General features: G+C 40.9%; 1 protein-coding gene and 1 long non-coding RNA gene across 9 annotated transcripts in view; both read left to right on the top strand.

The window, feature by feature from the left end:
• The first annotated feature begins 484 nt into the window (after positions 1–484).
• On the top strand, positions 485–6,261 carry LOC132345734 (uncharacterized). Its single transcript, XR_009495241.1, has 3 exons — positions 485–631; positions 3,241–3,303; positions 6,020–6,261. It is a non-coding gene; the product is annotated as an uncharacterized lncRNA (long non-coding RNA).
• Positions 6,262–10,501: 4,240 nt separating this feature from the next.
• Positions 10,502–22,811, top strand: part of IFI47 (interferon gamma inducible protein 47) — a 77,858-nt gene continuing 65,548 nt past the window's right edge. For all 8 annotated transcript variants that reach the window (XM_059888195.1, XM_059888193.1, XM_059888192.1 and 5 more), the window contains 1 exon segment: positions 10,502–10,699. The gene's annotated coding sequence lies outside the window, so the exon portion shown is untranslated.

Here is a 22,811-nt window from a genome sequence, read left to right as displayed (position 1 = left end):
TAATATTTCTCCCGGCAATCTTGATTCCAGCTTGTGCTTTATCCAGCCCAGCATTTTGCGTGATGTACTCTGCATATAAGTTAAATAAGCAGAGTGACAATATACAGCCTTGACATACTCCTATTCCTATTTGCAACCAGTCTGTTGTTCCATGTCTAGTTCTAACTGTTGCTTCCTGACCTGCATACAGGTTTCTCAAGAGGCAGGTCAGGTGGTCTGATATTCCCGTCTCTTTCAGAATTTCCCACAGTTTATTGTGATCCACACAGTCAAAGGCTTTGGCATAGTCAATGAAACAGAAATAGATAGTTTTCTGAAATTCTCTTGCTTTTTCAATGATCCAGTAGATGTTGGCAATTTGATCTCTGGTTCCTCAGCCTTTTCTAAAACCAGTTTGAACATCTGGAAGTTCACGGTTCACGTATTGCTGAAGCCTGGCTTGGAGAATTTTGAGCGTTACTTTGCTAGTATGGGAGATGAGTGCAATTGTGCAGTCGTCGTGGTGTCATTGTGAAGTCGCTCAGTCGTGTCTGACTCTTTGCGACCCCATGGACTGTAGCCTACCAGGCTCCTCCCTCCTTGGGATTCTCCAGGCAAGAGTACTGGAGTGGGTTGCCACTTCCTTCTCCAGGTAATCTTCCCAACCCAGGGATCGAACCTGAATCTCCTGCATTCCAGGCAGACGCTTTAACCTCTGAGCCACCAATTGTGCGGTAGTTTGAGCATTCTTTGGCATAACCTCTCTTTGGGATTGGAATGAAAACTGACCTTTTCTGGTCCTGTAGCCACTGTTGAGTTTTCGAAATTTGCTGGCATATTGAGTCCAGCACTTTCACAGCATTATCTTTTAGGATTTGAAATAGCTCAACTGGGATTCCATCACCTCCACTAGCTTTGTAGTGGTGCTTCCTAAGGCCCACTTAACTTTGCATTCCAGAATGTTTGGCTCTATGTGAGTAATCACACCATCGTGATTATCTGGGTCATGAGGATCTTTTTTGTACAGTTCTTCTGTGTGTTCTTGCCACCTCTTTTTAACATCTTCCGCTTATGTTATGTCCATACCATTTCTGTCTATTGTGCCCATCTTTGCATGAAATGTTCCCTTGATATCTCTAATTTTCTTGAAGAGATCTCTAACCTTTCCCATTCTGTTGCTTTCCTCTATTTATTTGCACTGATCACTGAGGAAGACTTTGCTTAATGTCTAGTGCATAATTAAATATATCTTTTTAGAGTTAGTTTTTAGATTAAGAATCTAAATTAGGCCCCCTCTTTCCTCTGTACATCCCCATGCCAGGGACTCATTCTTGTGGTATTTCCTTCCTATAGAATGAACCTGAGTCCACTTTTGTTTTCTGTTTCCTAATAATCACTGTAGTTAAAGTACATTGTATTTGCTTCTTATTTACTCAGATGCTCTTTATAACTTGCAAATGACAACATTCTTGTCTCTGGAAATTTTGCAGATATGATTTGGAATGTTTCCCTTGTTGACTGGATAAAAATTGCAGCATCCCAAAGTTGAGAATTATGTTTTATTTGGTGGCCTTACTGAGGATTAGTAACCAGGAAACAGTCTCTCAGACAACTTTGAGGAACAGTTCCCAAGCATTAAGGGAGGAGTCAGGGTATACTGGATATTTTCCTAAAACACAAAAATCAAAAACTCATAGTTGAACATTAAAAATTACCACTAATCACACAAAAAACTAAAATATATAAAGTTAATAGTTTTAGTTATTTTATATGTAAGGGCAGATGCAAGAGTCTGAGCTTATTGAAATCATTCTTCTGATATGCATCTTAACTATCTAGTGCCAGTATCCTGTTTTTCTCCATACTGAATTTCAGTCAGGATGCAGCTGCCCTGGCTGATAGCTTTAAGATCCAAACATCTTTTGTTTTCTGAAATTACAGGGGACATTCTTTGTCCACACCCTCATATGAGAAAAAGAGAAAATGAGCTCACACCAGGTCTCCTGGGTTCTATGGCTCAAGCAGATTTGAAAGGTTAAAGTGAAGTCGCTCAGTCATGTCCACCTCTTTGCAACCCCATGGATTGTAGCCTACCAGGCTCCTCTGTCCATGGGATTTTCCAGGCAAGAGTACTGGAGTGGGTTGCCATTTCCTTCTCCAGGGGATCTTCCTGACCCAGGGATTGAACCCAGGTCTCCCACATTGCAGGCAGACATTTTACCATCTGAGCCACCAGAGAAGCCCAAGCAGACTTAGGAACCCTCTAAGATTTTGTGTGAATTCTTGAGTGTGACCTTTTATGGGGCGGGGGCAGCGGGGGCCATGGTGGTGGTGGTGGTGGTGGATATTAATTAGACATTTAATAAAAATCTCTTAGTCCCTTCAACCAAGGAAAGCTAAGTGACAGCTGACTTAAAAGGGCACCCTCCCTAAATCCTTTCAAGTGAATCAATCCTGGGATCTCACTGCCATAGGAAAGAAGAAAAATGAGAGGGCAGAAGTAGGAGAAGAAGGCAGTTAAGGATGGAGTCAAAGACTGAGCAAAGAGAGAAAGTTATGAGAAAGGCATTTTCTGTGACAGCCCCTCAAGATGGGCAGAGGTAAAACCTCAGTCTTGCTATCAAGCCCTTTGCGGCCTGCCTGTGTTTTCAATCCAACCCATGTGTAGACCTCAATAGATAAAAACCAGGCCCAGGACCAAGGTCTGGGCAAGCTCATTCATTATTGGCCCAAGTGAACCACATTGTCCACTGAAAGCAAAAACCAAACTGATCGTGCATTATCAGTTAGGCAAATTATTCCTATTACTTTGCATTAGTGAAGTATAAACACCTCACCAGTTTTCAGATTGGAATGGTCCTAACAGTTTAGGAAAAAAAGAGATTGTAATTCAAGTTTGTTAATTTACTCATTTATGTAAATGCTGGTTTAGTCAGTTGGCCAAAGTAAATGAACAAATAAGTGAACAAGAAAGAATGTTACACATTTTAAGCCGTTACATATTTCGGCTCTGATACAGCTGTTTGACACATGAGCACTCATAGAGTTTAACTTCTTCTCCTGACTACACTTGGTTCTAGATTATTTATTTTTATCCTTTACGTGAGAAAAATATCTATAATACTAGAAACAAAATGGGAATGGAGAAGTGGTGGGGGCCGGTATCCAGCCATACAGACATGTGTGAGGAAGCATGACCACCTTCTCCTTGTTCCATATTCATGTCTTCATTCCTTCTGTCATTTCCTCCTCCACCCACAGCTCTGATCACCTCTGGTTTGAGAAGGACAGCATTGCAGTGCCAGGAACAGCCTAGACAGGAAGGTGGGTATTGGTTCTGGAGACGGAAGGGACAGACGGAAAGGTCTCCCCAGGTGCTTGCTGGCCCTGTGCTACAATCCCAGATGCCCCCTCTTCTCTTTCTTCTCTTGCCCTTCCTCTCACTCTTCACCCCAGGCTGCAGAGAGATTCCCACAGGCCAGGTCTGTCACTAGGCAGGTATATCTCGACTCCTCCACAGGGATGGCCTTCACTCATGTTCACTACTGTAAGAGAATCTCTTGTCTTGAGGCTCCTCCCAGGTGAGGAGGCTTCCAGTTGAGCTCAGTGTGCTCTGCATCTTGGGTCAGCTCTTCCTCATCAGCAGCTATCTAAGCATCTATTTCTCGAGGGAAATTTACATTAAAAAAATATCTCCTGGCATTTCAGTAAACAAAGGATGCTGCAGCTACCAAGTCATCAGCCTCCACCTCAGGATGGTGCACACTGAGAGGAACTAAGGATGGAGATAAACAGGATAGTGGCCCTAGATGGCTAAGATGCATATGAAGGAAGTAATTCAGAAAGCCCAGATTCTTGCATCTTCCTGTGAAGTGATAGACACTCAGTCATGTCTGACTCTTTTTGACCCTATAGACTGTAGCTCACCAGGCTCCTCTGTTCATTGAATGCTCCAGGAAAGAATACTGGAGTGGGTTGCCATTTCCTTCTCCAGGGGATCTCCAGGGGATCTTCTCAACCCAGGGATTGAACGCAGATCTCCTGCATTGCAGGTGGAGTCTTTACTATCTATGCCACCAGGGAAACCCCCTCGCATCTTCCTATACATAGGAAAGTATTAGATTGAGGACCAAAATGGCAGAGGAGTACTTAGATATGGAGTGCATATCTCTCTATGAATGCATCAGGAATACAGCTACAGATGCAGCGTTTCCCACAAAATACCAGCTAGATGATAGTAGGAGTCCTTGACCATCAGAGATTTTATGGATACGTGCCTGGCGAGTAGGATGAAAGAAAGTAAGGGGAAGGAAAAGAGCACACAGGACTGGATCTGTTCCTGGAAGTGGGGTAACTGAAGCACAGGAGAGACTCCCACATCCAGGGAAATTTATTGAGACAGAAACAAAGCATTTTAGGCTGTCAGAGGAGGGTGAAGCAACTGATACATGACAGTCTGAATAGAGTAAGAACCACAAAGACAATCCATGATACAGCCTTACATACCTGGGACTGGGATGTGGATCCACTGGTACACATGGGAGCTGGAAGTGAGAGTGTGGGGATTGGAGAGCAATCCTGGGCTGAGGACTGCTGTTGAATGCAGGGAGATGGCCTGATGGAACAGGAGGGAAGAAGTCCACAATGGGGAATGCCTTAGCTGGGAAGCCAGGTGGACACAGAGTCACAGCAGGGGACTTAGCCACAACTGTTGCCTCTTTCCCCACACCTTGGCACCAGCAGCTGCACAATAGAGAAGAACCCCAGCCAGGGCTGCCCTTTGAGAGCTAGCTTCTGAAGCTAGAAAAAGCACCTAATAGAGTTATATCTATTGCACCCATGGCCACCAGCTTACCTGTGCACCTGTCACATTTGGGGTCCTCATGATCCAAGCAGCCACAATACCTCCATCCCTGTCTTCACTGGGGTAGACCCAAGTCCTCAAAGGCAGCCTTGGGAGCAGACTCCTGTGGATGATCCACAAGCAGAGGTGGAGATAAACCCACAGTTGAGCTCCAGGGGTAGAGCAATTAAGGAAGAGGATCAAAAACCTTTCCATCAGTTGCACAAATGCAGATAACATCCAAGTCTACAATCAACTAGATAGACTCTGTCTGTAGAATACATGAAACCACAGTGAGTATTTTTAACAAAAGAGAGCACTGTAGATCTGACAGCCATGCACATTGGAGGCATCTGATTATGTCCAACAAAATAAAACTGGAAGTCCCTTACTTTTTACTTCTGCTCCTATGTAGGACTCAGGAGAACCACCAGAGTAATATTGACTTAGATGCTTAACATTCTTAATATTTTAAAGATCTTAGTTCACTACTAGTATTAATAAAAGAATGCTGAGTAATGGGTTAAGTACTAATATAGTCACAATTATTTATTAACTACATATATGAATAATTTTATTGGTATACAACAGGTCTCATAACCATAAACTAAAAAGAGAAAATGAAAATTCTTGGAAAAATAACATACATAAGAATTTTAGTATTTTCTATTCTTGCCCCATGAGATATCCAGCTCACCTCTTTAACAGATGCCCCTCATTCAAAGAATGACTATCATATCTTAAAAAGGAGTTGATTTTCTTGATCATTAAACGTCATGTTTATTCAATGAGGCTCTTGAGGAGAAAGGTGGACAACCTGGATAGAAAACCAATATAGTTCCCATGGATTCCGGTTGACTACTAAAAGCATAATTAATTTTAATTCATATCTTGGAAGTTTATCTCAACTGTAAGAACCAAACAACTGACTGATAGCTACTAGCAACATACTTCTGTACCTAAAAATATATATATTTGTTATTTCTCTGAATTTTAAATTTAACTATGTGTTTGTTTGTTTGTTTTTTAAGATTTGGACCATTTTTAAAACCTTTATTGAAATTTGTTACAATATTGCTTCTGTTTTATTTGTAACTGTTGGGGGAGCTTGTTTACATTTTAATTTTATTTTATTTTTAACTGGACAAAAATCACAAATATCACTTCTGTTTTATGTTCTGGTTTTTTGGCCATGAGGCATGTGGGATCTTAGCACCCAACCAGGAATTGAACATGCACCACCTGCATTGGAAGGTGAAGTCCTAACCACAGGATGGCCACGGAAACATGCAAAATTGGAGAATTTGCAAAAAATACAATGGAATAGACAGGACAAAAAGACTGACCAGAAATTTGGTCTTAGATCAAACGTCTGAATCAAAGAGAAAGAGGTAATGAAAAGAACACTTTTATAAGAACCCCTCTGCTGTTTTGCACAACATGAATATATTCTTTTAAAAAAGTGAAGTTTAATAAAATATTTTACTCATCTTCATGATAATGTGAACTTGCTAGAATGTGTTATTTAATGAATAATATTTATATAGAGGTTTTTGCACTCGGGTTGGTAGATAATTATTAGGTATATGTTCTATATAGCAAAATAATATTATGTGCAGTGTTTTACATATTAATGAAAAAGTTATTTTCCTCATCAGATTTACTGTATTCTATGAATATCTTTATAAGATCTATGAGCGGACTTCGTGAGCATAAAGTGATAATGTGAATTGAAGGAAGCAAGGGGAGAAAGGTTTGGTTCTGTGAACAGCTCTGAGCTTACTAAAAAGTCCTGTATCCATGGCTAATGTTGAGACTGATCACAGACCGTAGACATTAATTTGAGACTCTGAGTGGCCTCAACTTCACTGCTTAAACAGAGAGTAACTGTGTTTAATTATATTTGTATTTCATCTTACTCTACTGCCTAAAACCAAACCTTGCCTCCCCTCTGATGTAAAAGCTCTGGAACTTGCTACAGTATTAGCAATACTGAGTTTATATCTTCAAAAACATTAACTTGCTTCCAAACAGGGTCTCAATAAGCTGAAAGTAATCACAGTTTGGGGAATGAAAACAGCATGTGAACTGTCATAAGTTATTCCTTCCTTCCTTTATATTGTCAAGTAAAAAATTAGTCCTAACCTGAAAGTAAGAGTTACTTTATTTGGTAGGAAAGTTAAGAACTCTGAGCCTAGGAGAGAGATTCTCAGTAATCTTGAAAGACTGCTCTGAGGAGGTGGAAGAGGGAGTCAGGTTATATACAAGTTTGTAACAAAGTGGGCAAGCAGTTTGAATATCAAAGATTATTGTTAAGTAAGAAAAACTGGATATCAAGGAATTTAGCACTCTTCTATGTAAAGGAATATGTAAGAATCTGGATTATGGAAGTCATTCCTTTCATATGCATCTCAGTTATCTGGGGCCAGGATCTTGCATTTTTACAAAGATAGTTTTCTCTTTCTTGAATTTCCTTAGGGTTCACCAGCTTACCCTGTAGGGCTATCATCAATGATAGCTGTGATCTTTAAGTTCCTTGTGTAGGAAGTGGTGCAAAACCACAATGAAGTTTCCCAAACCAGTTTTTCTCATTCTAAACAAAAGAAGTTTTTATAATAAGTTAGTTTGATTTTATTACATAGGAAACAACAAAACAGTTGTTTACAATGAAAGCACTCTAGGTTCAGTAATTTTTTAGTTTCTTTGGGCTTCCCTAGTAGCTCAGTCGGTAAAGAATCTGCCTGCAGTGCACTTTATCACTTTATGCCCACTGGGTCCCTTCAGTTGGCCAAAACTGTCAACTAAAAAATTAGTCACAGCCTGAAAGCAGAGAGTTATTCCCTGGCATAATCTCAGGGTTATGTTATTTACCTCAGTTGGTAAAATCCCTGGGTTGGGAAGATCCCCTGGAGAAGGAAATGGCAACCCATTCCAGTATCCTTGCCTGGAAAATCTCATGGACAGAGGAACCGGGTGAGCTGCAGTCCATGGGGTCACAAAGAGTTGGGCACAACTGAGCGACTAACACTTACTTACTTACTTGATTTTAAAAGAATCCATCATTTGACCACCAATAAACTGTATCTCAACAGAGAGTCAAACCACTAAGATGCAAAAAGACCTCTTAGAGGCCTTTTGCTGTTGTTCAGTCCTTAAGTCATGTCTTTGTGACCCCATGGACTGCAGCATGCCAGGCTTCCCTGTCCTTCACTATCTCCTGGAGTTTGCTCAAATTGGTGTCCATTTAGTCAATGATGCTATCTAACCATCTAATCCTTTGCTGCTTTCTTATCCTTTTGCCCTCAGTCTTTCCCAGCATCAGTATGTTTTCCAATAAGTTAGCTCTTCACATCAGGCTGCCAACGTGTTGGATCTTCAGCTTTAACATCAGTCCTTCCAATGAATATCCAGGGTTGATTTCCTTTAAGAGTGACTGGTTTGATCTCCTTGCTGTCCATGGGACTCTCAAGAGTCTTCTCCAGCACCACAATTCAAAAGCATCAATTTTGGGGTATTCAGCCTTCTTCATGGTCCAACTCTCGCATTCATATATGATGGCTGGAAAAACCTAGCTTTGACTATGGACCTTTGTTGGCAAAGTGCTATCTCTGCTTTTTAATACGCTGTCGGACACGACTTAGCAGCAGCAGCAGCAAGCTATGACTCATTCCTTTCAGTGCTGTAAAGCTCTATTTATTTTTTTTTACTTTTCTATTCTCTGTCAATGGCTATCCTCTTTTCCCACAATTATGAAGTCCACTATTAGGAACACACTGCTACACATTCCCTGTACTTTTGTGCATAGTGATTCTTAGGAGTGGAGATGCTGTGATCCAAGGTGTATGAATGCACAACTTTTATCAAACTAAACCATATTGTTTTTTTCAAAGTGATTGTAACCTTTTCAATTTTATTATTTTTAGTTGATCAAAGTGATTATTTTGATTTATATTCTCAGCAACTATGTTTCAGAGATCCTACTGATCCACATTCTCACTAATACTCTGTATTATCAAACTTCTATGTTTCCAGTTGAATTGATGTAGAGTGTCATCTCATTTTGCACAGATTTACATTTTTCTAATTACTAAGAAGGCTGCTAAGCTACCTATGTGTTTATTGGCCAGACATGTTTTGTTTTGTTTTCTGTTCTTCTTTCAGAGAATGGTCTGTTAATGTCTTTTGCCCACTTCTACACTAGATTGTTTCTCATGCGCTTAGTGGTTTCTGAAATTTCAAATATACCTTTTTCCTATTGATCCTTAGTTGACATCATGTATACAAATATCTTCTCCAGGTTTTTGGAAATTCTTTAGTTTTTACTGTCCTTAAACATTTCTTTTCATGAACAGAATTTTTTCTTATTAATGTAGTCAAAGGCACCTCATTTGTCAGTCTTTACTATATAGCTATCACTTGGGTGTCTGGCACCTGGGTCTCTGGTTTAAGAAAAAGGTTATCTATACCCTAAGATCAACTATATTTTCTTCTAGAATGTTCCACTTGAAACTTAGACCTTTCCACCTTCCAGAGTTGATTATCAAAAGTGATGTAAAGGTGGGGCAGTACCTTTTTCCACATGGATAACTAGTTTGTCAAACTCCATTTGTTAGACAGTGCTTTCTTTACCCACTGAAATGCCATGCACTTCTTCCATTCCTCAGAATTTCATACATGCCTGAGTTTGACACAAGGCTCAGTACTGTGTTCTATAGGTCTGTTAGTTCATTCTTGTGCTGTTCTCAAGTACAGCATTAATATATACTTGGTTTCTTTTTACAGTGTATTAAAATATACATGAAAATATGCCATAAATGGTATGGCAAACCTTCCCATTTATTCTTTTTTCTTAAAAAATTTGGTATTTTCCCTTTAATCTTCCACATGAATTTAGGAACCCCATGACTGCCAGAGTAATCCAATCCAGGTTTGACTACGTGGCAGTCAGGTATAGGGCTCCTAATGACAAAAGAACAAAAGGACATGAGGGAGAATGAGTACGTGTATATGTATGGTTGAGGCCCTTTGCTGTGTACCTGAAACTACCACAACATTGTTAATTGGGTATACTCCAATATAAAATTTAAAAGTAAGAAAAAAAACATAAAGACAGAAAAAAGTTAGAGAAGACCACATTCTGTCAGACCTCTCCACCATGACCCGTCCGTCTTGAGTGGCCCCACACGGCATGGCTTAGTTTCATTGAGTTAGACACAGCTGTGGTCCATGTGATCAGATTGGCTAGTTTTCTGTGATTATGAATATAAAATATAAAATTAAGAAAAAAAAATAAAAACAGAGAAAGGTTAGAGAAATGTTTCTCCCTCACTCATTGGAAGCTTTGAAAAGTTGCTCACAGCCTTCCTCCTTCCCCGTCCCTTGTGCTCCCTTGGGTGTCTTCATTAGGTGACCTCCCAGGGGTCCTTGGAAACCTGCCTTTCCTCGCCTCTACTACCTCTGTGCCCTCTCCTTAATCACTGAGCTTCCTAAAGTTACACTCTTGTATTTTTTTTTTCTGGGAAATATTTCTGCTGTAGAGAAAGACATAAACATGATTGCCATGGTTTCATTTTCATTTCCTAGAAATGTGGGTTATCAACTATCATCTTTTTTTCCCCACCCCCAAGGAAGGGCTCAAGCCACAGGCTCTTATATTCTCTACTGCCTCCCATCCTGGACGTCATTTCCCAGGCAGGCTAGAGGTTTACCTGTCCTTGCTCTCTACTCTGTCTGCATTTGCCTGGACAAGGACAGCTCTCTGGAGTGTTCCTGTGCTGGGCGCTGCAGGGAGCGATTCACCAGACTGCATTTTCTGCTCACTTAGTGGAAACTTTCAGATCTGAGCTTTGACCAGAAATATCTTTCCTCTTTCAACTGGTAAGTGAGCAAATTCTTTGTACTTGAAGTGATGGGATGCTGGCCTTCTGCTTGGAGGCCTGAAGGGCAGAGCTGGCTGGTGGAAAGCTGAGAGTTGGTGCAGAAGACCTGGTCATCCTCAGGTAGTTAAGAGAGTGAGTGACAAGCCAAGGGCTAGGCAACGATGATGGAAATAAGCAGAGTAACTGGATTCCAGATAGACTTGGGGAGGTCAGAGGATTGTAGATATGAGATAAGAGTGAAAGACAATTATGTGGATGACCCCATGTGCAAACAAAGGGTGGCACTGACATTACCTGGAAGGGAGAAGACTATAGAAGGAAAGGGATGGGGACTTGAGTTAGGTTTGGCCTTGTTCAGTTATTAAAGATCATTCTAGACACACAAGTGGGAGATGTTGTGTAAACAGTGGGATATATGTGAGTGAAGTTAGGGAAGACTTCAGCACCTTCAGCACAGAGGTGGTGCTGCGTAACATGGGACAGGGTAAGAAAACCTAAATGGTGAATGTATGTGGAGCAGCATCAGGACTGAGCCTGTTTTAGGGGGGCAATAATTTTCTTCTACACTTGTGAGTGCATTGGGCTGGTCTCACAACTAAAATGACATGAGACAGATTAATATGAGGAAAAAACAAATTAAATTTTCTATGTTCGGGGACTCCATAATATATAGCACACAGACATTCAGGCAACTGGTGCTTATATGCCATTTGGATTTCAGGAGAAAGGTAAGAGCCTAGGACTTCAAAGGGGAAAACAATTTTAGAAAGATGGAAAAACAAATGTTTGGTAAATGTTTGCCATGCCAGGCAGAAAGCAATGGGAGACAGAGAAGACTTCGATCAAATAGGCCTTGCTAAGTTTCCCCAAGTCTAGTCTACCTAGCACATACTCTGTAGGTATCTCTGGTGATAGTTCTCCTTCCTAGAATAGGCCGTTTATCTAAATTCTTTAAGGCAGTTAAGGTGAAGGTAAAAGCTCTTCTTGAGTCTTTCGTTTCTTAAAATTAATTATTCTAGATAACCCTAATGCCAAGGAGACACATTTGGGGCAGCATATTTTGTTCCCTTACAACATAGACACACCCAATCGTAGATCTCAGTTTGCAGTGGGGAAGTGCAAACAAAACAAGATTGGTCAGCCACAGTTTTTAAACTGCTTTACTTTTAAAAAAATGATTTTGGGGCAGAAAAGTTTTTCTTCTACCTTTCTAGGTTCTTGTAGCTGGTCTAAGAATTAAATTGACATGAGATAAATCAACAGGAGGAAAATAAAAGCAAAAACAATTACTATACATAGGTAAGGGGGGTGGCTGTAGAAGAATATGAGACTCAGAGGCAATCAGGCAATTAGAATGTATCCATTCTGAGCAAAGTTGGTGGGTTTAGGGGGCTAGTACTTCAAAGGTGAGGAAGACAATGCACATAGTAATGGGAAGAGCAAAAGTCTGGTAAACAAGTAGTTGTCTTGCCATATAGAGACAGCGGGACACAGAGCAGAATGTGAGCAAATAGGCCTTGGTCAATTTCCCAGCCTACTATGCCCAGCTCCTATTGGTTTTAGTTACCTCTGGTGATAGCTCCTTTCTTGGAGGAAGCCCCCTATCTAAATGCTTTTAGGCAGTTAAGGGGGAGGTAAAAAGAAAGCTTCCTGAGCGTTCTGTTTCTGAAAAATAAACAATCTAAAATAATCCTAATACCAGAGAAACATTTTGGGGTGGTAATTTTGCTCCCCTACACTGGTCATTTATCTTATTTTTCTTTCACTTTGAAACAGAATGTCTTCTCATTGCTCAAAGTTCCTTCCTTTGTATCCCTTAAGAGTCACATGTTTTTTAAAACATTTAAATGCCCTGCTTCCAGGCTAAGATCCCTGATGCTAGTGTCATCCTCTCAGTCAGCTCCTATTCTTATAATGGGAGAAAGAAAGAGAGGAGAAGCTGGAGAAAGAAAGGGAAAGAGAGGAGAAGTTGCCTCTTTTCCTCTCCCTGAAGCAATTGCCTCAGTTGGAGGAGGGACTGAATCAGGGCAGTTGAGATTTCAACTCTATAACCATTTGGAAATTGTTTATTAGACTGTTTGGAATTTTGTCTACCTGATTGGGACCAGGAGACAGGATATTTTCTGAGCCATTCCTTGCCTCTGCAAACCAGGAGCTGTGTACTTTGCTTCTGAATTTCAGAGACCGTATGATGTCCAGATATACTTGCCTCCCCCTGAACATGTTATGCCCAAAGAAGATGAAAATATTAGAAGTCTAGCCATGTCAGTCACCACAGAACTGTTATCACTGCCACTGAAAACCTTAGCAAGCATTTGCAGAGTAATTCACAGACTCCACACCTTTCCTACTTAAGCAACTGCTTTTATAGTTAAACCGGTTGCAGAGGGTTTTCTGAGTAAAATGAGGCTGAAAACTGCTGGTCCACACCACAGCCTGAGGGCTCTAAGCAACTCTTTTTATACCCATCCTCTATGGAGTCCTCTCCCAAGGCCAAAGGTGGGAAGCCTTACACAAATGCCACAGAAGTAGAGCCCAGAATCAAGGTCATCTCCAAAATTGACTGATCCCCATGTAATCATTGCCAAAATCCCCTCTGATCCTTACAGGCCAACTTTCTGACCACAAATTAGGCAAAATGCCCAGCCCAGGACACACTCTCTAGCACCCTAACAAATCACCTAATGCCACCCTTCCAGCAGTATTTTTCTTTGTTTTGAGACCATAAAAATAAGCTACTAACCCATGAAAAGTGTCAGTTCTCCCTTGAGCCTGCCTGCTGTTCTAACGGTGTCCCATTGTCTCCCTTGTCTGTCAGGAGGTCAGCCGCTGTGCTCACAGCACCCACATTACGCCTCTTGTTCTTCTTCTTTTTTTTTAATAAAAGAGAACACCCCTACTGCCTGACCATAGCTGAACTGCACAGCTGCAAATCCCAGACAAGAATTGGTAGTCCCGTGGTTGCTGAATTTGTGGTCTAAATCAGAAGATTTAATTCTAAATAAAAGATACTTCTATGTCATTTGGAAGCAGGTGTCCAGAGTAACTTTCTTTTTTAAATTAATTTATTTATTTTTAATTGGAGGGTAATTGCCTTACAATATTATATTGATTTCTGCCATACATCAACATGGACCAGACATAGGTATACATATATCCCCACTCCCTTAAGCCACTCAATCCCACCCCTCTAGATTGTCACAGAGCACCAGGTTTGAACTGCCTGCATCATACATCTAATTTCCACTGGTTATCTTTCTCACATATGGTAAAGTATATGTTTCAGTGCTACTCCCTTGATTTGTCCCACCCTCTCCTTCCCCCATCGTGTCCACAAGTCTGCTATGTCTGCATCTCCTCTGCTGCCCTGCAAACAGGTTCATCAATACTCTCTTTCCAGATTCCATATATAAATATTAATACACAATGTTTGTTTTTTTCCTCATTTATTCCACTCTGTATTGTTATACAGGCTCTAGGTTCATTCACACATTAGAACTGACTTCTAATGAGTTCCTTTTCATGGCTGATTACTTAACCATAAAATGAGTTCACTTTTAAAATGAGTTCTTCTTTATGGCTGATTACTCAGCCATAAAAATGGCTGGAGGGGGTTTGGAGAAGAGGGAACTCTTTTGCACTGTTGATGAGACTGTAAATGGATACAACCACTATGGAGAACAGTATGCAGATTCCTTAAAACAAAGTGGAATAAAACTACCATGCATGCGTGTTAAGTTGTTTCAGTTATGTTTGACTTTTTGCAACCCAATGGACTGTAGCCTGCCAGGCTCCTCTGTTCATGGGATTCTCCAGGCAAGAATCCTGGAGTGGATTGCCATGCCCTCCTCTAGGGGATCTTCCCAACCCAGGGACTGAACCTGCATCTCTTATGTCTCTGCATTGGCAGGCAGTCTGTTTACCATTAGCACCACCTGGGAAGCCCCATAAACTACCATATGACCCCAAAATCCCACTACTGGGCCTATACTCTGAGAAAATCATAACTGAAAAAGACACATGTACCAACGTTCATTGTAACACTATCTACAATAGCTAGGACGTGGAAGCAACCTAAATGTCCACCAACAGATGAATGGATAAAGAAGTTGTGGTACATATATGCAGTGCTCGTTGTGCTTAGTAAACTCACTTCCTTCTGCAATACTCTGTCTGGAAATTCTTTTCCAGCCCACATTCAGACTGACACAACATTCTTCCATTTCCTCCTGTTCCCTGCTTTTCTTACCTGAATCCGCGAGCCTAGTCTGGATTAAATGGAGGCCTGGCACTCAGCCTCATGGTCCACACTCCAGCCTGCCCAGTTCTGGTTGTGAACGGATGACATTTAAGCATCTTATGGGCTAAGTGTTTGTCAAAAGGTGGGGGAACATGAAAGGAGGTGGTAGGAGCAAAAGAAGCTGAATCTGGTCTCCTTCCTGGACCCTGTGAATTCCTTTGAACCCAGTCCCAAAACATTTCAGGCATTTAATGGCCAGATTAGCCTTGAAAGTGGAATCCAAACATAGAAAAGCTTTTCAAAATGTGACTCTAAAGTGCAGTCAGCAAGCAACCTTGGTATGTCTCTTGTGGACTCTGCCTAGATTCTACTTTGGATTCCTACTCTGTGTGGGAAGAAGGCATCTTCGCAGAGGCTCACAGACCTCTGATGGGGCCTGTTAGGAGTTCCTCCTGAAGAAGCAGAAGCAGTGTTTGTGTCCAAGGAACAGTTCGACTCTGTAGGTGCCCAGTAGTGACCCTGACAAATTGTGTCATCTCTTGTCCTTAGGAAGATTTATGTGATCTTAGTCGACCTAGGGCTACAAAGTTTGACTATTGATTGTGAGTTGTGCATTCAGGGACATCATGCCCCAGCCCACTGAGAAATGGCCACTCCATACCAGAGTCTAGCAAATGGGGCGTGAGACTTGGAGTGACCCTCAAAATAAGGACCAGCCCAGCCCTGAGGAAACCTGAACGGTATTTTTAATACTGAGGTCTTTCATTCGGTGTTGGTGTGTGTTCATCTGAATCCATAGCTAGTTGTCAAGTTCATCGTGTTTTCATCTTTGCCTTGCAGTTTTTTCTTCGTAGAATGCCAATCTCTCTTGTCCCCACCACCTCCTTTAAGAATTCCTCAGTTTTCCTTTTTCCATCATAACATTGATTGTCTCTGTATGTCAGACAGAATATTCCCAAACTAGGGAAGGAGGGAGAGATTCATGACTACAGATGAAAAAATAAATGCAGCACCAATGTGCAAAGAACTGAGATATTTTCTTTTTTAAAATCCTTTATCACCTACACACTGTACAACCATTCCAAGAAACAGAACACCTTCAATGACTATACCTACTTATATGTTCCTATTTACTCCATGCCCTGTCACCAGCCCTTGGGTAACAACTTCATAAACTATGTGTTTGACAGCTTTGTTTCATTTGTTATGTTATCACTTAATATGCCTGCCCAAACAAGAGTTTGTTATGTTTTCTTGAAAATATATTTAAGGGTATTCTACCTTTTAAAATTTTTTTATTGATTTACAATGCTGTGTTAGTTTCAGGTGTACAGCAAAGTTAATCTGTAAATACTTTTACATATATCCACTCTTTATTAGGTTTTTTCCCCCATATAGACCGTTGCAGAGTATTGAGTAGCATTTCCTGTGTTATACAATAAATCCTTATTAGTTATTTAGTTAAGTAATTTTAATTTAGCTTTTTATTGACACATAGTTGATTTACAATGTTTTTCCAATCTCTGCTGTACAGAAAAATGACAGTTATATACATATAGACATTCTTTTCTATATATTCTTTCCTATTATGATTTATCATAGGATATGGAATATAGTTCCCTGTGCCATATAATAGGACCTTGTTGCTTATCCATCCTATATATCATAGTTTACATCTGCTAATCCCAAATTCCCAGTACTCCCTTCCCCTACACCCTCCCCCTGGCAGCCACAGGTCTGTTCCTTATGTTTGTGAATCTATTTCTGTTTCATAGATAGGTTCATTTGCACCATACTTTAGGTTCCACATATAAGTGATAGCTATGGTTCTGTCTTTTGTTTTCTGACTTTGCTTAGTACGATCATTTCTATTTGCATTCATGTTGCTGCAAAAGCATTATTTTGCTTTTATGGCAGAGTAATAGTCCATAGATTATATGTACAACTTCTTCTAGTCCTCTGTTGAGGGACATTTAGGTTGCTTCCAAGTCCTGGCTATTGTAAATAGTGCTGCAACGAACACTGGGGTGCATGTATCTTTTTGAATTATGGTTTTCTCCAGATATTTGCCCAGGAGTGGGGCTGCTAGATCATCAGTTCAATTCAGTCGCTCAATCATGTCCGACTCTTTGCGACCCCATGGACTGCAGCACAACAGGCTTCCCTGTCCATCACCATCTCCTGGAGCTTACTCAAACTCATGTCCATCGAGTCGGTGATGCTATCGCATCCTCTGTAGTCCTCTTCTTCTCCTGCCTTCAATCTTTTCCAGTATCAGGGTCTTTTCCAATGAGTGGGCTCTTCGCCTCTGGTGGCCAAAGTATTGGAGTTTCAGCTTCAACATCAGTCCTTCTGATGAATATTAAGGACTGATCTCCTTTAGAATGGACTGGTTGGATCTCCTTGCAGTCCAAGGGACTCTCAAGAGTCTTTTCCAACACCACAGTTCAAAAGCATCAGTTCTTCAGTGCTCAGCCTTCTTTATGGTCCAACTCTCACATCCATACATGACTACAGGAAAAATCATAGCTTTGACTAGACGGACTTTTGTTGGCAGAGTAATGTTTCTGCTCTTTAATATGCTGTCTAGGTTGGTCGTAGCTTTTTTTCCAAGGAGCAAGTGTCTTTTAATTTCATGGCTGCAGTCACCATCTACAGTGATTTTGGAGCCCAAGAAAATAAAGTCTCTCACTGTTTCCATTGTTTCCCCATCTATTTGCCATGAAGTGATGGGACTGGATGCCATGATCTTAATTTTTGAACGTTTAGTTTTACACCAGTTTTTCCACTCTCCTCTTTCACTTTCATCCAGAGGCTCTTTAGTTCTTCTTCACTTTCTGCCATAAGGGTGGTGTCACCTGCATATGTGAGGTTATTGTTATTTCTCCTGGCATTCTTGATTCTAGTCTGTGCTTCATCTAGCCTGTTATTTTGCATGATGTACTCTGCATATAAGTTAAATAAGCAGGGTGATAACATACAGCCTTGACGTACTCCTTTCCCAAGATCATATGGTAACTCTATTTTTAGTTTTTTAAGGAACCTCCATACCATTCGTCTTAGTGGCGGTGACAGTTTACATTCACACCAACAGTATAGGAGGGTTCCCTTTTCTCCATACACTCTCCAGCATTTATTTGTGGATTTTTTGATGATGACCATTCTGACTGGTGTGAGGTGATACCTCATTGTAGTTTTGATCTATATTTCTCTTGTTTAGTGATGCTGAGCAGATTTTCATGTTCTTTTTACCCATCTGTATGCCTTTCTTAGAGAAATGTTTCTTTAGAAAGCCTGCCAGATACTATAAAACTCTTTGAAGAAAATATAAGAAGAACACTCTTTGATATAAAAGGTATTCTACTTTTTTTTCCTATTGTTTTTACTAACTTCTGTTTATACATTTTAATCTCAACATCGTGTTACTAAAACATAGTGTTTGTTAACCTATGCATGACAATGGCAGAGAAGGCAATGGCAACCCACTCCAGTACTCCTGTCTGGAAAATCCCATGGACGCAGGAGCCTGGTAGGCTGTAATCCATGGGGTCACTAAGAGTCGGGCACGGCTGAGTGGCTTCACTTTCACTTTTCACTTTCATGCATTGGAGAAGGAAATGGCAACCCACTCCAGTGTTCTTGCCTGGAGAATCCCAGGGACGGCGGAGCCTGATGGGCTGCTGTCTATCGCGTCGCAGAGTCAGACACAACTGAAGCAACTTAGCAGCAGCAGCAGCATAACAGTGGATCATTCTTATCAGTGCTGTAGAACTCAATTTATTTGTCCATCCTCTGTCAATCTGCAGACTGCCATTAGGAATACTTTTTACATGTCACCTGTACTTTTTTGCACACTGACTCCTCAGTACCATCTTAGGAGTGGAGATGCTGGGTCACAAAGTACATGAATGCACAATTTTATAAAATTTATCCATACTTGTTTTTCAAAGTTTCAGAGACCCTAATACTCAGTGTTGTCAAACTTTTAAAATTTTCCAATTGAATTGATATGCACTGTCATCTCAGTGTGGAGAAGGCAATGGCACCCCACTCCAGTACTCTTGCCTAGAAAATCCCATGGATGGAGGAGCCTGGTAGGCTGCAGTCCATGGGGTCGCTAAGAGTCCGACACAACTGAGCGACTTCACTTTCACTTTTCACTTTCATGCATTGGAGAAGGAAATGGCAACCCACTCCAGTGTTCTTGCCTGGAGAATCCCAGGGACGGGGGAGCCTGGTGGGCTGACATCTGTGGGGTCCCACAGAGTTGGACAGGACTGAAGTGACTTAGCAGCAGCAGTCATCTCAGTGTGCACAGATTTGCATCTGCCTCATTACTCTTGCCTGGAAGATCCCATGGATGGAGGAGCCTGGAAGGCTGCAGTCCATGGGGTTGCTAAGAGTCGGACATGACTGAGTGACTTCACTTTCACTTTTCACTTTCATGCATTGGAGAAGGAAATGGCAACCCACTCCAGTGTTCTTGCCTGGAGAATCCCAGGGACGGGGGAGCCTGGTGGGCTGCCGTCTATGGGGTCGCACAGAATTGGACACGACTGAAGCGACTTAGCAGCAGCAGCAGCATTACTAAGGAGGCTGTTAAAGTTTCTGTGTGCTTACTAATCACAGGTGGTTTTTTTTTCCTTTTCCTTTTCTGAGAAAGATCTGTTTATTCCTCTCTTCCACTTCCATACTAGATTGTCTTGCTTTTCAGTGTTTCTACATTTTTAAAATATCTTCTTTGCATTGATTTTTAGTCTAACACATTTGTGCAAATATCTTCTCCCTGTGTCTAAAGAAATTTTTACCCCCCGTAAGCATCTCTTTTCATGAAAAGAAGCTTTTCATTTTAATGTAGTCTAAGCACCTCATTTGTCAATCTTTTTTTATACAGCTATCTGGGTATCTTGTTTAAGAAATTTTTTTACTCTAAGATCAGTTATATTTTCTTCTAGAGTTTTCCATTTGAAATTTCAGTCTTTATTCTCCTTCTAGAGTGGATTATCAATAGTGATAGAAGTAGAGAATCAGTAACATTCTCCATATGGATAACCAGGATAACCAATTTTTCCAGCTCCATTACTACACAGTACCTTCTTTACTCACTGACGTGCCATATATGTCTCCTATTAAACACAATTCCACACACACTTGAGTCAAACATAAGGATCAATGTTGTGTTCTGAGGGTCAGTTGCTTTATCTCTATGCTGGCACCAAAGTGCAGTATAAAATATGCTTTGTTTATTTTCATGATGTATAAAATATACCATACATGGTATGGAAGTTCCTCCCATTTTTTTTTTTTCAAAATGTGAGTTCTAAAATATCAACCACATCTTCCTGTTGTTGTTTAGGCATTAAGTTGCGTCTGATCCTTTGCAGCCCCATGGACTGCAGCATGACAGGCTCCTCTGTCCTCCACTATCTCCCAGAGTTTGCTCAAATTCTTCCTGAGAGAGACGTTTAGGTTAGAGGCTTCCTGATGCCTCCCATTCGGGCCTCATTACCCAGGGAGCGCAGAGACTTGCTAAGCCTTGTTCTTTACAGTGAGCACAGAAGCACACTCTGATTGCATTTCCTGGTAAAAACAGTTCTGGGAAGTGTTCCTGTGCAGCATCTGCTGTTTTCATGGAAACATTTGGATCTGCTCTGTCATAGGAAATCTGTTTTCTCTCTAGAACTGGTGAGGAAGCATGCTGTATATCTGCAGTGGCTAATTCTGGCTTTGTGCTTGAAGGACTGAGGGCAGGGGTGGCTGGTAGAGAGCTGAAATTCCATCCAGAAGTTCATGCCAACCTCTTTGGAAAACAGATAACCCTGGTGTTTAAAGATGCCTTTTCTTCTTCTCCTTTTTTTAAATTGAAAAAGTTGTAAGAAAATTTGGAATAAGAGAATGTTTACTGCTTTCACCAATGGTAAATTATGTAATGCTTGATGCACATTGAGAGTTTTCTGATTCTAGCCTTAATGCTTGCTTGCTTGCTAAGTCGCTTCAGTCGTGTCCAACTCTGTGTGACCCCGTAGACGGCAGCCCACCAGGCTCCCCCGTCCCTGGGATTCTCCAGGCAAGAACACTGGAGTGGGTTGCCATTTCCTTCTCTAATGCATGAAAGTGAAAAGTGAAAGTGAAGTCGCTCAGTTGTGTCCGACTCTTAGCGACCCCATGGACTGCAGCCTACCAGGCTCCTCTGTCCATGGGATTTTTCAGGCAAGAGTACTGGAGTGGAGTGCCATTGCCTTCTCCTCTAGCCTTATTACCATAGAGCTATTTAAATCTCTCTGAGTTTTGATAATTAAGAGGAATGAAAAGTAATTCTTTTCTTTGCCATTTTCTTAATCCATGCAGGCTATGACAAAATACCACAGACTGGGTTCCCTAGTTAAAAAAAAAATCTATTTCTCTTATTTTTGGAAAATTGGAAACCAAGATCAAGGCAACTATAGATTAGGTGTCTGATGAGAGCACACGTCCTAGGTGGGTGCCTTTTCCTGTAAAGTCATGTGACAGAAGGGTTAAGCTAGATCTCTGAGGTCTCTTTTATGAGGGCACTAATCCATTTGTGATGGCTCTGCCTGCATGACCCGGGCAACTTGCAAGGGTCCATTTACTAATACAATCACTTTGAGCATTAATTTCACCTGTGAATTTATGAGAACAGGAGACATATATAAAATCTGTCTGTTACAGTTCAATAGACCTCCCACCCTCTCCTTAGAAAACAGCATTCTTGTCTCACTTTGACATTCATTTCAATATTCTTGAACTACAATTGTATCTCTTCCTGAGTATTCATTCAACTAGCAGTAACATCTGCTCACTTCCTTCATAAGTCATTAGTTAATAAAATCCTTAACATGTATTTATTTTATATTTGAGAATCATGATTTTCCTTACTTTTTTAAGATTGTCCTTGCTCGATATGTAGGATGGGGGTGGAGAGCATTCAGCACACCCCTATTGGAGAGAGCCCACTGGTAATTCCTGAGACAACCTTATGTGTATAAATATTTCTTAAATCACACTTTCTTGATATAACCGTCCTTGCTCATAGTAAATGATAGGAGATTCCATCGATATAATATTAATAACTTCTTTAAATTACCTCGGTTTAAGCAGATACCCATGTTTCAAAACTGTATTGAACTGGGTAGGGAAAATTAGAGCTCTTATTTACTTCCTCTACAGCTTCTTGTTACACATTTTATATTCTACCCATATTGGTCCATGAAGTGAGGTAAATAGATATTAAGCTCCAACTGGACAGCTATACCACAATGACTATGTTTTGGGTTGTTCTCCAGGACATATGGGAAACAGATTTTATAACACATGTTTGGAATATATGTCCTGGTGGTCACCACCTGGTGGATTTGTCTCTGCTTCCTGCCTCTCCCACAAGCTAGGTCCTGTCCTGATTTGCTGCAGATTATTGGAAATGAGATCCTCTGGAAGCCTTCTGTGCTCACTAATGTCTTCACCTAAGTGATTCTTCCTGCAGAATGGAAAGGTGCTGGTCTCTGTATTCAGGGGTCATGACAGTACAGACTGTCTATATTAGTTTCCCCTTGCTGTGTAACAGATTAATTCTATTACAGATCTGGAAGTGAGCAGACAAAATGAACCTTAAGGAGCTACAATCAAAGTGTCAGCAGGGCCTGTTCCATCTGGAGGCCCCAGGAGATAATCCATTTTCTTGTCTACTTCAGCCTCTAGAAGTTGCCTGACAATCCTTGGCTCATTGCCTTTCCTCCATCTTCCTAGATCTTCTCTCCAACCTCTGCTCTATTAGCCTATCTTCTTTTCAGCATTTGGCCCTGCCTCCATCTTGCCTGTGATTCCTGTGATTATATTTAGACCACTTGGATAA

This window comes from Bos taurus, chromosome 7 (assembly GCF_002263795.3).
Source record: "Bos taurus isolate L1 Dominette 01449 registration number 42190680 breed Hereford chromosome 7, ARS-UCD2.0, whole genome shotgun sequence".
Classification (NCBI taxonomy): Eukaryota; Metazoa; Chordata; class Mammalia; order Artiodactyla; family Bovidae; genus Bos; species Bos taurus.
Note: the sequence above shows the minus strand (reverse complement) of the source record. Positions and strands in the feature narration are given on the sequence as shown.